Source organism: Parasteatoda tepidariorum, chromosome 9 (genome assembly GCF_982258835.1).
Source record: "Parasteatoda tepidariorum strain Cologne lab strain chromosome 9, Ptep-v5.0, whole genome shotgun sequence".
In the NCBI taxonomy this organism is placed as follows: Eukaryota; Metazoa; Arthropoda; class Arachnida; order Araneae; family Theridiidae; genus Parasteatoda; species Parasteatoda tepidariorum.
This window is the reverse complement of record NC_141763.1, coordinates 44,988,006-45,000,496: the sequence shown is the minus strand read 5'-3', so window position 1 is coordinate 45,000,496 and position 12,491 is coordinate 44,988,006. Positions and strand designations below refer to the sequence as shown.

Genomic DNA, 12,491 nt, shown 5'->3' with positions numbered 1-12,491 from the left:
TCCAAATTGTGATGGCATGTCTTCGGATCATCCTCAAGGATGTTTCCCAGACCGTCGCCAATAGCCCATTGTTCAGCTCTAGTGCGACGTAAATGAACAACAACAACTCTTCATTTATTTGAAAAAAATGGGACAAGTACCTGATACTCTTTATAATTATACGTAATTTTAATTTAACTTTCTATTAATATTATTATAAGAACATGGAAGACCAATAAATATTTATTTCAGTTTTTTATTAAAGTCAAAAGTCAGATGAAATTTTAGTTTTTACTGATTATAAATATTTACAGATTATAATTTTATAATATATATATATATATATATATATATATATATATATATGTTTAATAAATATAGTAAATAAATGTGTGTAAAAACAAAAAGATTCATAAACTTGTTCCTTTTATATTACTGCATTTATATCTTACAATGCTTGAGTTAAAAATTGTGAAACATTATGTACTTAACACTAAAGAATATTCAAACATATATTAGTGATAATGCGCTATTTAAACTTAACATAAAATACATAGAACAAAATTAAAGTAACTTTTTGGATTTATTTCTATTTTTAAGCTTATACGACACTTTTTAATAAATAAAAATATTTACACAGAAAAAAACCAATTTTCCCCGGGTTTTTTTTAATAAAACCCAGACGGGTTGGTTTTTTTCAAACCCTGCTAAAAAGCATAAAGTAATTATATATTTACTCATTGTATTTTCAAAGTGTTGACATTTAAATCTAGTACTTCCCTGGATTTCTATGTGCCTTAAAAAGGCTTTAGTATTCATTTTATCTTTTAAAGTTCCTTAAAAGCCTTAAAATTTGTTTCATCTGAGCCTCCACCTTCCTCTACTAACGTTTCAATTGCTGTGTCAAAGCTATAATTTATTATAGAGCATTCATTATAGATAATAATGCCTGGGCATTTATTATAGAGCATTTATTTGCTCACCACTTCATGTATTTTGTGAATGAGATAGAACATTTCATGAGTGGAGTTTAAACCTCAATTGGAAAATAAATATTCCTATATATTAAATACTCTGGGTATTTATCTCTAAAAATAAATACACAGTTATTTTACGTTGCTATTTGTAAATTACAGTTTTGTACACTTCATATGATCAAGTGCTTTGCAAACAAAAAAAAAAAAAAAAAAATTAGACTTCTCTGCTTAGTAATAAAAAGTATGTTATGGACTAGTTTTATTACCCAAGTATTTACTCAAATGGCTTAATGTTGATTATTGCTATTCTTTTAGCACAAACCAATATTTTTCCCTTTAAATATTCTAACTTTAAAGAAAAGTGCGTTTCATATTATTTTGTTTATATTCAAGATAGTGTGGTTTTAATGTGATATTCTTTGAATAAATTTTTAATTGGAAAGCTGCCCATTTAAATAACAATAATATATTACTTTTAATGCCTGCATAAAATATAAAGGAACCTAAGTTCCAGAAAACTGCTGTAAAGTTCTTTTTTTTAATTCAGTTGTAAAATAGAGCTATCTTAAAACGTTATTTTTAGGGAAGAAGAAAAGAAACTAATGTTGAAAAATTGAATGAAAAAAGGTGTTATGTATTAACAACAAAACTATTTCAATCTCGTTTTCGAAATTTTCCAATCATAAGAGAAAATATCAAAATCAACCTAACTCTTCCTCTTGAAACCTGAGCGGCTCCGCGAAGTTTCTGGTTATACCAACATGGCCGCCGCTACTTGACAGTTACTTCACTCGCGCCAATAGGGAAGGAGAGGAATGCCCACTCCTTCTTATTTATAACTCTATGAAACAGGCATACGACAATAACAACAACATAGACACATGGTGGTGGGGCTAGTTTGGACATGTCCGACCTTGTCTCATCCAACTTCCTATGGGAGAAATATGAATTGGTTACAAATTTAACACACTTTATGCTAATTATTTTATCAGTTAGAGTAATTTTGTAGAATGATATAACTTTACGAACAGTGATCTCAATCTTGAGTGAAAATATTAACATAAAATTTTTACATTAATCCATATTTTAAAAGTTTTAAGAAACTTTAAAAGAGATGTTTAATCAAGTTTGTTAAAAGAATATGAATATAGATGAATTCAAAAATAAAGCAAATTTTTAATAAATGTTTACTTTTTGGGTGAAATTAAACTGAAAAAGAAAATCTCCAAACTGTCTCTTTTGCGTGTTGTTAACATTGCACCAGCGAGGAAAATATCACTAGGCCATGCACGTCATGTGTTGTCCCTTTCCTCATCAAGTTAAAACTGTGTTTGATTAAAATTTATATCAATTGATACTGATCAAGTTAAAATTGATTCAAGTTAAAATTGGTTTTGAACCTTTTAAAAAAGTCTAATATTAATAATGCTTTATAAATGTATGGATTTGTGCTCAAAATTCCCTTCTTAGAATAGTGAAATGATCTGTTATGAATTAGTATTTAAATTAAAATAATTCAATATTTATTCTTCAATAAGATTTGGATTTAAATAAATTTATTCTGGCTTTAGACATAGCAATCTGAGTTGCTTTTAGCTACTACTTAATAAGCTAACTTATAAGTTTATAAGTTAGCTCCTCCTACTTATTTCTCCTAGTCATAATTTCTCACTCTTTACTCAAGGAATCTTTTTTTCTAATGCCGGCCTGGGAAATGACTAACATCATACAGGCATCTGATGGACAGATTTGTTGGACACTTTTCCAGGGGCACCATATTAGGTGGGCCAACGTTGCTCCCACAGTAAGGACAGATAGTACAGAGAATGAAAGAACAGCCATATCTTTCCCGGGATTCGAATCCAGAACCTCTTGACCCCTACATAGGCCGGTCGTCATTTATGGAAACTTATGGTGACAAATCTTTGTTTCATATAATATTTCCACTTGATAAAATTATTTAAACCGTGGTGTTTATTACTTCAAAAATAACTAATAAGTTAGCAACCCGTGCGCTGTCAATTCACCAAACAGTTTTTTCCTGCATAGATTGCTTAAGTATACTAAACTATATTCTAATAACTGATGAGCCATAAAAATCCAGAAAGGGTTAAAAAGCGATTCGATAATAACTGAAAAATCAGTTTGAGGTTGGCAAATGATCGCAAGCAAAGTGTCGTTGCTCTCTAGTTTAAGAGAAAAATGCTAATTATTTCACTATTAAAATCAACTTTATTTACTTAAGATATTGTACTATTCAACTTTGCGCATCAGAATAAAGTGGTTCTCAAATTAACAAACAGAAACATTTAGTTTTTTTTAAATTTAGATTTCTTATTCTTTGCTATTATTTAATCTATTAAAAAATAGTAATATTTCTAACAAAAATTTCAAATTTTTATTGTTCTGTAGCTTTCTAATAATTAAAATTATGCCTAAGCTTCACTTTATTTTATTTAGAGAAAGAAAGTTCGACAATTGATAAAGATTACAAAAATAACAACAAATACACCGTTGATGAAATTGATACAGCATTTAGAGTAATAATGCCACAAAAAAGTAAATAATTTAATTTTTCAAAAATTCGAAAAGCATTTATAGCTAAACTTACTTTAAATGAAGCAACCCTGCCTCCGCTAAAGTAATTACTAGCAATAAATACTAAAAATCAGCGCAGTCTTAGATCCTTGTAATAATGTATAAAGGATATGATGATTTTTTTTAAATAATTAATATTTTTACTAACGTTATATATTATGCAAGAGCAGTGTTGACAATTTAAGCTGAGCTAATCTATTGCATTGTTTTTATACTACTTCTCCTCAACTCCTTTGTTTGTCTAAGAAACGGTTGTTTTACTTTAACTTTTCAACTACAGGATTTGCTCAAAGCCAGTTACAAGGCTTACGCATTTCCAGAATGTGAATATATGATGCGTCTGAGTCATTAATCTTGATTAGATAGTAAGCCGACGATGTTGGTCGCAAGCATCAGCTCACATATACACCACGTTAAAGCTTTAAACTTCTCTAATTAAGACATAAACGGATGATTATACGAGAATTCGTTGATGCAACGAGTGTTGCCAACAGCAGCAAACAAATATATTCTAAAATGGAATACTCTCATAAAAATATGAGAAAAGAAATATTGAAAAGTGATAAAAAAACATAATTCATTTCCCCAAATCCAATAAAAGTTTTAAAACTTTATTTTTGTTCTCAAAAGAAATTCTATTGGCTGCGTCAATTTAAAGTAGTTCCGAATTTCCGTTTCGATTCAAATTCAAATCTAATGCATTACCCATTAACGGATAAAAATACTTTTATTTTATGCAGGCATTGCGTAATTTCGAAGTCTTTCCTGTTGACATGATTGGCTTCATTTTTTGATGCTGTTAATGCGTTCTTTATTCTTTTCTTTATTAACTGCTTTAAGTGAATTCTTTTAAATTTCTTACAAATCTTTTTTTTATGAAATAAACGTGTGCTGAAAATAAACTTTAGTAAGCATCTAATATGGGTTACGTTTTTTAACTTTTTCTTTCAATATTATTTCCAGCCAATAAACGATTTGAATTTTTATCCTTATTTATAGAAAATTAAATACTAGTAAGAAAATAACTTCAGTTGTATTTCAGTCTTATTTAAGAGTAATATTTCGGCTAATAAATCCTAAATCCTAATAAGTGTCATGATAGGTTTAATTTTCTGGCATATATATATATATATATATATATATATATATATATATATATATATATATATATATATATATATATATATATATATATATATATATATATATATATATATATACAATGAAGAATGTTAATCTTTGGCTCCTTTAAACATATGTATTCAATCATTTATTTTTTATTTTCAGAACCAAAGTGGTTTAACCAAAAGTTAATTCATACATAATTTATTTTAAATTTTCAGTTTTTACAAGTTTTACGAAGCTATTGTAGTGATAATTGTATATTTACTATAACTAGCAAGAACATATTAGAAATTAATATAGTTCTTACACAGTTTAGGGGACACATTTGTAGGTTTTCATTCAATAATTTGCAATAAAGTGTTAATGTATACAAGAAATATAGTAAATAGTTAATAGTTACAATCAATGTAATGTGATAATTTTATAAATAAGTGAAAGGCATTAATCCTATTAACTATCACAAAAATAGCATCTCTATGAATTGTGTTTCTCGTGTAAATCTTTTTCGAGTAACTTTTTCAAGTGCAGAAATATTTAATTGAATACTGTTTATGTAGTTAACAAAAATGTCATACAAAAGATAGATATTCAATTTTCAGTAAAATCATAAAAACTATGTTTTTAAGTAAACAAATATTTTTGTATTGCACTTAATATCATAGACCTAATTTATAAAGCAAAACTATATGAATAGTATGTATTTTTTTTATTTTTTTTAAACCATTGGTTTATTTTCAGTAGAACGCGGAACGTATAACAACACAACATAGAATGGAATATAGAACAATGAGATAAAGAACAATGGAATATAGAACAATAGAACATAGAATAACAGAGCGAAGAACAGAAGATCGGAGTCATTGCCCAAAGTGCAGTTTAGCTTCCGAATACCTCGTATCCCTGCAGATACGTTAAAAAGACCCAGTGCGGAACAGGTGATTTAGATTGAATAACAGTTTTAATTTTCAAGATAAAACAACACCTTTATGCATAGCCTTTTAATTCTTATTGTATATTTATTTTCCTCTTCATTGGATCTTTCTGAGTTGAAGAGCAATTAAAATACAGATTATAATAATGTACACACGGAGAAAAAAAATCTGGTAAAATTATTATACTGTATGGTAATGGCATTTAAAAAAAAAAACATAATTCTGTTTTATAAAACTGAAATATGCGGTATTTATACCATTCTTATCTAGTAATTTTTTCGTTCATATGGTAACGGCATAACGGTAAATCTCATGTTTTAAATTATAGTTTTCATTACCACACATTTAGTAAAAAATCTAAAACTGGAAAGTCAATTTAACCAAATAAATTATTTCCATGTTATCCTCTAAGATATCGTGATAAAAGCACTAAATTTTACAACACTTACCAAATTTCATCACATATTATAAAACCATATTTTATTGTGAATTTCCCTAAAATTATTAGCAAAATGCTTCCGAAAAAATTACCGAGCATTGGTGCTTCCATACAATCAAAAACACGGTAAGTTTCACCATATTCTGGTAGTTTTGACAAACTTTTCTTTTCAATTAATTAGTCATTTTATAAACTACATTTAAATTTTATTTCAGCAATTTTTTTAATATTTGGAACTCAATCTTATTTTTTTTAATAATATTGCAACCTGTATTATATTACATGTTACTATGTATGTATCTATACAATAGAGTTAAAATGAGGAATTTCACAGTCAATGTTATGTATTACAAAATGGCCCTATATCTCACCTTAGTATTGACTCATAACATTTAAATTGCACCACGTATTATATTACCGGGTACTATTATACCCTACCAAAGGAAATAATTATCGGCTTAATAGGGGTCCCACATTGTGGCCTTATAAGTTTTAATTAAGCTTATTAAGAAATCAACAATATATTTATTTATTTATAAAATAACTAATAATGAAAATAAAATTATTTTTCAAAGGAAAATAGTGCCTTTACTTAATGTATTAAACAATGTTTTTAATAAATGATTAAGTAATTTATGTGTTTTGATATTTTCAATAGATTTCTTAACAGAAAAAAAGTTTTGCGGAAAAGTTATTTGTCTATTCAATTCCTGAAAACGAAATTTTAAACTTTATCCCTAATTTATTAGAAGCTGTTAATGAAAAAGGTAATTTTTTAAGAACAGGCTATGATGCTTTTATATATTTTAATCCATTTAAAACATTTTATATATTTTAAATAAGGGAAAAACTAGAATGGAAGTATAATTGTATTTTATATACTATTTTGAAATGGTTATCACGAAATATAATCTACTTTTTATGCATATCTTACATTTTATAAAATTAATGCTGATCTAGCTGATACTAGATAATTTATTTTTTATGATTAAAATTGTTGAAATATTTTACAAAAAGTTAGAACTCTGTAGAAAATGAAATTGAAATTTCGCAAATCTAAAAATTATTCATAAATTTCATTTAGACATAAATTTTAAAAGCGAAACTTTGTTAAAAGAAAAATATTTTTAAGTGTAATAATGAAATAAAAGGAAAAAGCATTTTAGTAAGAAACAGCATCATTTGAGAGAATTTTCAATTTAGTTAAAAGCATTTCGCCATATTTTAGGTGTAAGAAAAAATTAATTTTAGTTTTTTTTCCTTCACTAAAGCTTTTTTCACGTAAAATAGTTCAAAGTGACAAACATTTAATTTGTGTCACAAAATATAAAATATTAAACTTAAGGGAACAATGTTGTAAAATATGTATTAAACTGAAAGTGAATTACATAGTTACGAAAAGTTTATACGCTTACCTTTGTCTATAGTATATATAATTACTGAGTTATTACAATAAAAGTTTTTCAATTTATATAAAATAATAAAACATATTTTTATATCATATAGAAAAAGTTATGTATTTTAAGTTACATACGGCAATCGCTCAATCATTAATTTTAAGTTATCTACATTAAGTGCGAAAAATTATTTACAGAAGTGCTTCTTTAAAGATTTTGGTAAAATGAAATCAACAATACAATTTCGTTTTATAATAAGTGATAAAATGTGTTGAAATATGATAATTTTATCATGATACCTTAGAGCATGGCATAAAAACCATTTATTCAGTTAATTTACTATTCAGTTTTGCATTTTTAACTAAATCTGTGTAATAAGGACAATAATTTTGAAAACCATGAACGGAAAAAGTACCAAACGAGTGGTTTAGCTACCGTATATTTTGATTTTTAATACAAGAATTAGATTTTTTTAGCCAGAAATGTCATTATCATACAGTGTGGTAATTTTACCAGAATCCGTTTCTGAATTTGGGTAAAAATGTTTTGCTTTTGACAAGTAAAATCTCCCGTTTAAATTTGCATATGGAAATCATTCCTTTTATAATAACGTTATAATTTGTAAGTTATGTAGGACATTTCTCCGTTACCAATTTTTAAAAAAAAGTTTAACGAATGAAATGTTATAATTCTAAAATTATGTATGGTAAATTTATTCTTGTTAATTTGAAATTGTATATAATAATGAAACACTTTTCTTTACGTATAAAAATTAATAATTGAGCAATATAAACAATTACTCGTCTATTACTGTAATTAATAAGCTGTACAAAATAATGAAACAAATCTTGTTATAGTGCATACGAAATGCTATATCATTTTTAAGTTACATATGGCAAATAGAATATTTAATAGTTTAACATTATAGCAGCAGAATATTTTAATTGTCTCATGCACTGAGAAGAACTACCAGAATATGGTGAAATTTACCGTATTTCTGACCAAAGAGCTCGGTAGTTTTTATCGAAGTGCTTCGGTTATAATTTTAGTAAAATTAATAATAAAATGAGGTTTTATAATCTGTGATAAAATATAGAAAATGTGATAAAATTTGGCAATTTCATCGAGGTATTATTGAGCATGACATGAAATCCATTTATTTCGTGAAATTTACTTTTCCGTTTTGTTAATTATCACTAAAGGTGTTTTAATTTTGATCCATAATTTACGAAAAAAAATTCTAGTAACCGCTACCATATGAACGGAAAAATAACCAAATGCTTGGTTATTTTTGCATATAGTGTATATTGATTTAATTACTTTAAAAATAAATAAAATATTGCATGAACACTCAGTTTTATTAAAAATAACATTATATAAAATTAGATAATTTTTGAAACTAAGTTTCTTTAGATGAAAAAGCATCCAAAACAATGCAGATTTTTTTTCATTATTACAAATTACAAATATTGATTAAATATTTGAAATATGTTTTAAAAATATTTATACAGTACACACTAATCAAAGCCAATTTGGGTTATTGAATGTAGGCTCTTAAAACTCTTATATAAATAGGTTAAATTTTGTGTCATGTTATCAGTTGCTTTAGCATTAATAACAAGTAAATTTAATACCTTAATTAATCATCCTAATGAAATACCTAAAATGAATCCCTAATCCTTTAATGAATTTATTTGCGGCTACCCTCTATTTTTTGAAGATTAGAAATCCCAATCAACCAAAAAAAAAGTTGAGAGAAAGTACGTTTGCTTTTGTGTCTGATTTCGAAATTCCATTAATTAATTAGTCTCCACTAATCAATTAGCATATTTAAAATAACCCCCTCGAATCATTAAGATTGAGTCCTTGAACGTAAAGACCCGATTATTAGGTCAAAAGTTATTCAAGGTAATTAATGTTAGTTGTTTTTTTTCCCTGTACATGACAGCGTATTAAGATATTAAAACTTAAAAAAATCGGGTTACATTTGATTCAATTCAATCTTAAAAGATAACATTTGATAATTTCAGGGAAAATTTTTTCGTTAAAACTGAAAAGTGTTCTCCTGTAAGCTGCATTAAAAAATTATTTTGTTTTTAAAATCTGTAAATGCATATGCATGTTTATCCAATGGAAACTCCGGTAAAACAATCATACCTATTAAATCTTGCAGTTAAATAGTTTATATAATTTATGTGTTTGCTAACCATTGACAGTTCGCTTTATTTTTATCAGATTGTAAAAAAAAACATTTTTGTTATTTTTTGAAATGTTTATTTCAGAACTTATGAACAAAGAGAACAAAGCATGAAAAAACTAAAAAATACTGCATCAGTAGGGCTTTATTTCACATTTCTATATTTATAACAGCTATAAATAAAGTTTAAATGACAAGCGTTTTAAATTCATTGAATAAAGAAAACTTTAAGGAAAAAAAATGGAAGAAAATTGCATTTTTGGATTTATTTTTCCGTTTGTATTTGGAATGAAATATAACAAATAACATATTTGAAGAGTAAAGGAAGGTATTTTTATAGCCTCAAATTTAGTATGAAAATAAATAGAAAAATATGCGGTATGAAATTGTAAGAAATTGCGTCAGTTTGTAGATTCAATATTAGTTTTTTTTTCCTTTTTTGTTGATGTTTTGAACTAAAGAGTTTTGAAAGAAAATATTTTTTCTTTCTTTGCATAAAAGATATAAAACATCATCCTTGTCACGTATAATTACACTTGAAAAACTATGATGTAACATCTTTCCGAATTTGGATTTAAATAGCCAAAACAAATTGTGTTAAAAAACCCTTTATTTCAAGAAAACAAAAAAAATTAACATCATTTAGATTTTCAAAGGTGTAGTTAAATCTAAGCACCAATAATAATAAGTTTACTCAAGACTCACGCGCAATCACACTTTTAGTGAATTATTTTCGTTTCGGGAAGCAACCATTTTGGCTTCAGTTTGATATTGCCAATAGATTGTTCGCAATCGAGTACGATATGGTGTAAGTTTTGTTTTTGTCATAAACGCCGCTGCTCTTCATAAACAGAAAACAATTTAAGCTGTTGTTTAAATCTAATTGAAATATTTTAACTTCTGTATAAGTTTTAATAAAAGGTGTTCTAGTTATCTCAAAGAATGTCTTTCTAAAAATGTCTATCTTTTTAAAAAGAGGTGAATGATCACATTTTAAGTATTTCTTTTACTGAAATTTTTACAGATATTACAATTAAGGATTCACCAGCCGTGATGGCTCAAGGGATAGAGCGTTCGCCTTCCAATGTGGCAAACCTGGTTCAAGTCCCAGTCGAGACGAATTCTGCTTCCAGCTTGCATTGACCACAGTGCTGACGTGAAATATCCTCAGTAGTAGACGAATCATGGGTTAGAGTTCCTTTGCCGTCAGGCTGACTGTGTGAGGTTCTCGTGGTGTTCCTTTCCATGTAACGCAATTGCAGGCTATCTCCATCAAAAAGTCCTCCAAGAAATCAAATTTTTCCCAATACTCGATCCAGGAGCTCCCTTGTCTTCTGGATTGAGTTCAAAATCACAAGGCTACGAAGTTGAACTTTAGAAGTCGTAGACCCAAAAATTGGGTCGACTGCTCAACGACGGTTATAAATAAAGGATTCACAAAATTAAGGAATCTATTGAACATTTTTCAGTTATGATTGATTAATGTAACAACTTTTTTGTTTGTCATACGACTAACATGTTGTCGGTAGTTAAATTCATTTCTCAATTCTTTTTTAATTTCTCACTTCCAATTGTTCGTAATGCTACATTAATATGTTTTAAATTACGCAGTGATTTCAGCACCAGTGGTTCATAAACAAGTCTTTGAAATCCCATGGCGTATGATCCGGAGAGCAAGGGAGCTAACTGATTATGTGCAATTTACTTTCATCCGCGAGATTAAGACAATCCTAGAAAACCATCTAAGCTAAAAATTCTGAAAAAACTTAAAAGACGCAATTGTGCAACATTAGAAATCTTTGGGTGGGTAAATCTACAAATTGAGTGAAACAGACTAGATATCATATAAAATATTTGTCGTGTTGCAAAATGGTCACACTTTCGACATTTTTAACTGAAAAGAAATTACAAGTACGTTTTCTTAAATTTCAAGTATCGTTTCTGTTTGTAATACTTAAATACTTAATTCTTAATGTAAATACCTAAAATTCGGTTTTTCATTTCTGCTTAGACTTTACTTAGCATGTGCTGATACAAAAATTTTACTGTATTTGGGCATTTCTAAATAATAAAAAAAAATTTTAAAAAAAATTATATATATATATATATATATATATATATATATATATATATATATATGCAATAAAGCTACATTTTATTTGATTTTTATTGAATTTTAATAGTAGAATATAGTATTTTTTTATTTGAAAACTACGCATTTCCATGTAGTTAAAAAAACAAATATATTAAAATTTTTTGTGAGAAGTATATATATTTACAGCTTGACAAGTAATAAATTTGCTATGTACCAAAAAATATTAATTAAATGGAAGTAAGAACAATATTTAGTTACATTGCACGCAATTTTATCTCGTTTTATTAACATCATACAACTCATCCTAGTAGGAAATCAAAACCAGATGTTTCGTAATTAAATGAGGGCTTTGTGTGTTTAGTTCTTTTAAAAGTTAATGAGTCGTAATATTAAATTATAATTTTTTATATTATTAAAAGTATCTCTGATATTAAAACCAGCAGAGATAACCATTCTTTTATCTTAAAATTATCTTTCCTCAAATTATATTTATGACTAATTATTTTTTTTTTGAGGGAAGGCAAACTAAGTAACTTAGATTTAAGTTGGAGGTTCAGAATGTTATAATGTTTTCCATTCAGTTTCTTCTTAAGAAAATATTTGTTTAAATAATTCCACTAGGAAGCAGAGATGCTGATTGCTACCTTAGTAAAAGTGTAATAAAATTTAAATAACTGAAGGGTTTAAGTTTTAACTTTTTAGATAAAAAAAAATTATTAATGAGTTTCAAAATAATAATACCGGAAATGTGC

General features: G+C 26.8%; 1 long non-coding RNA gene across 1 annotated transcript in view; it reads left to right on the top strand.

Moving 5' to 3' along the window:
* The window catches only part of LOC139426935 (uncharacterized), a 249,186-nt gene extending 237,993 nt beyond the window's left edge, over window positions 1-11,193 (top strand). The window contains exons 2-3 of the long non-coding RNA XR_011638059.2: window positions 5,421-5,614; window positions 10,669-11,193. This is a non-coding gene — a long non-coding RNA (uncharacterized LOC139426935). The remainder of the gene's footprint in view (window positions 1-5,420; window positions 5,615-10,668) is intronic.
* Window positions 11,194-12,491: the final 1,298 nt, after the last annotated feature.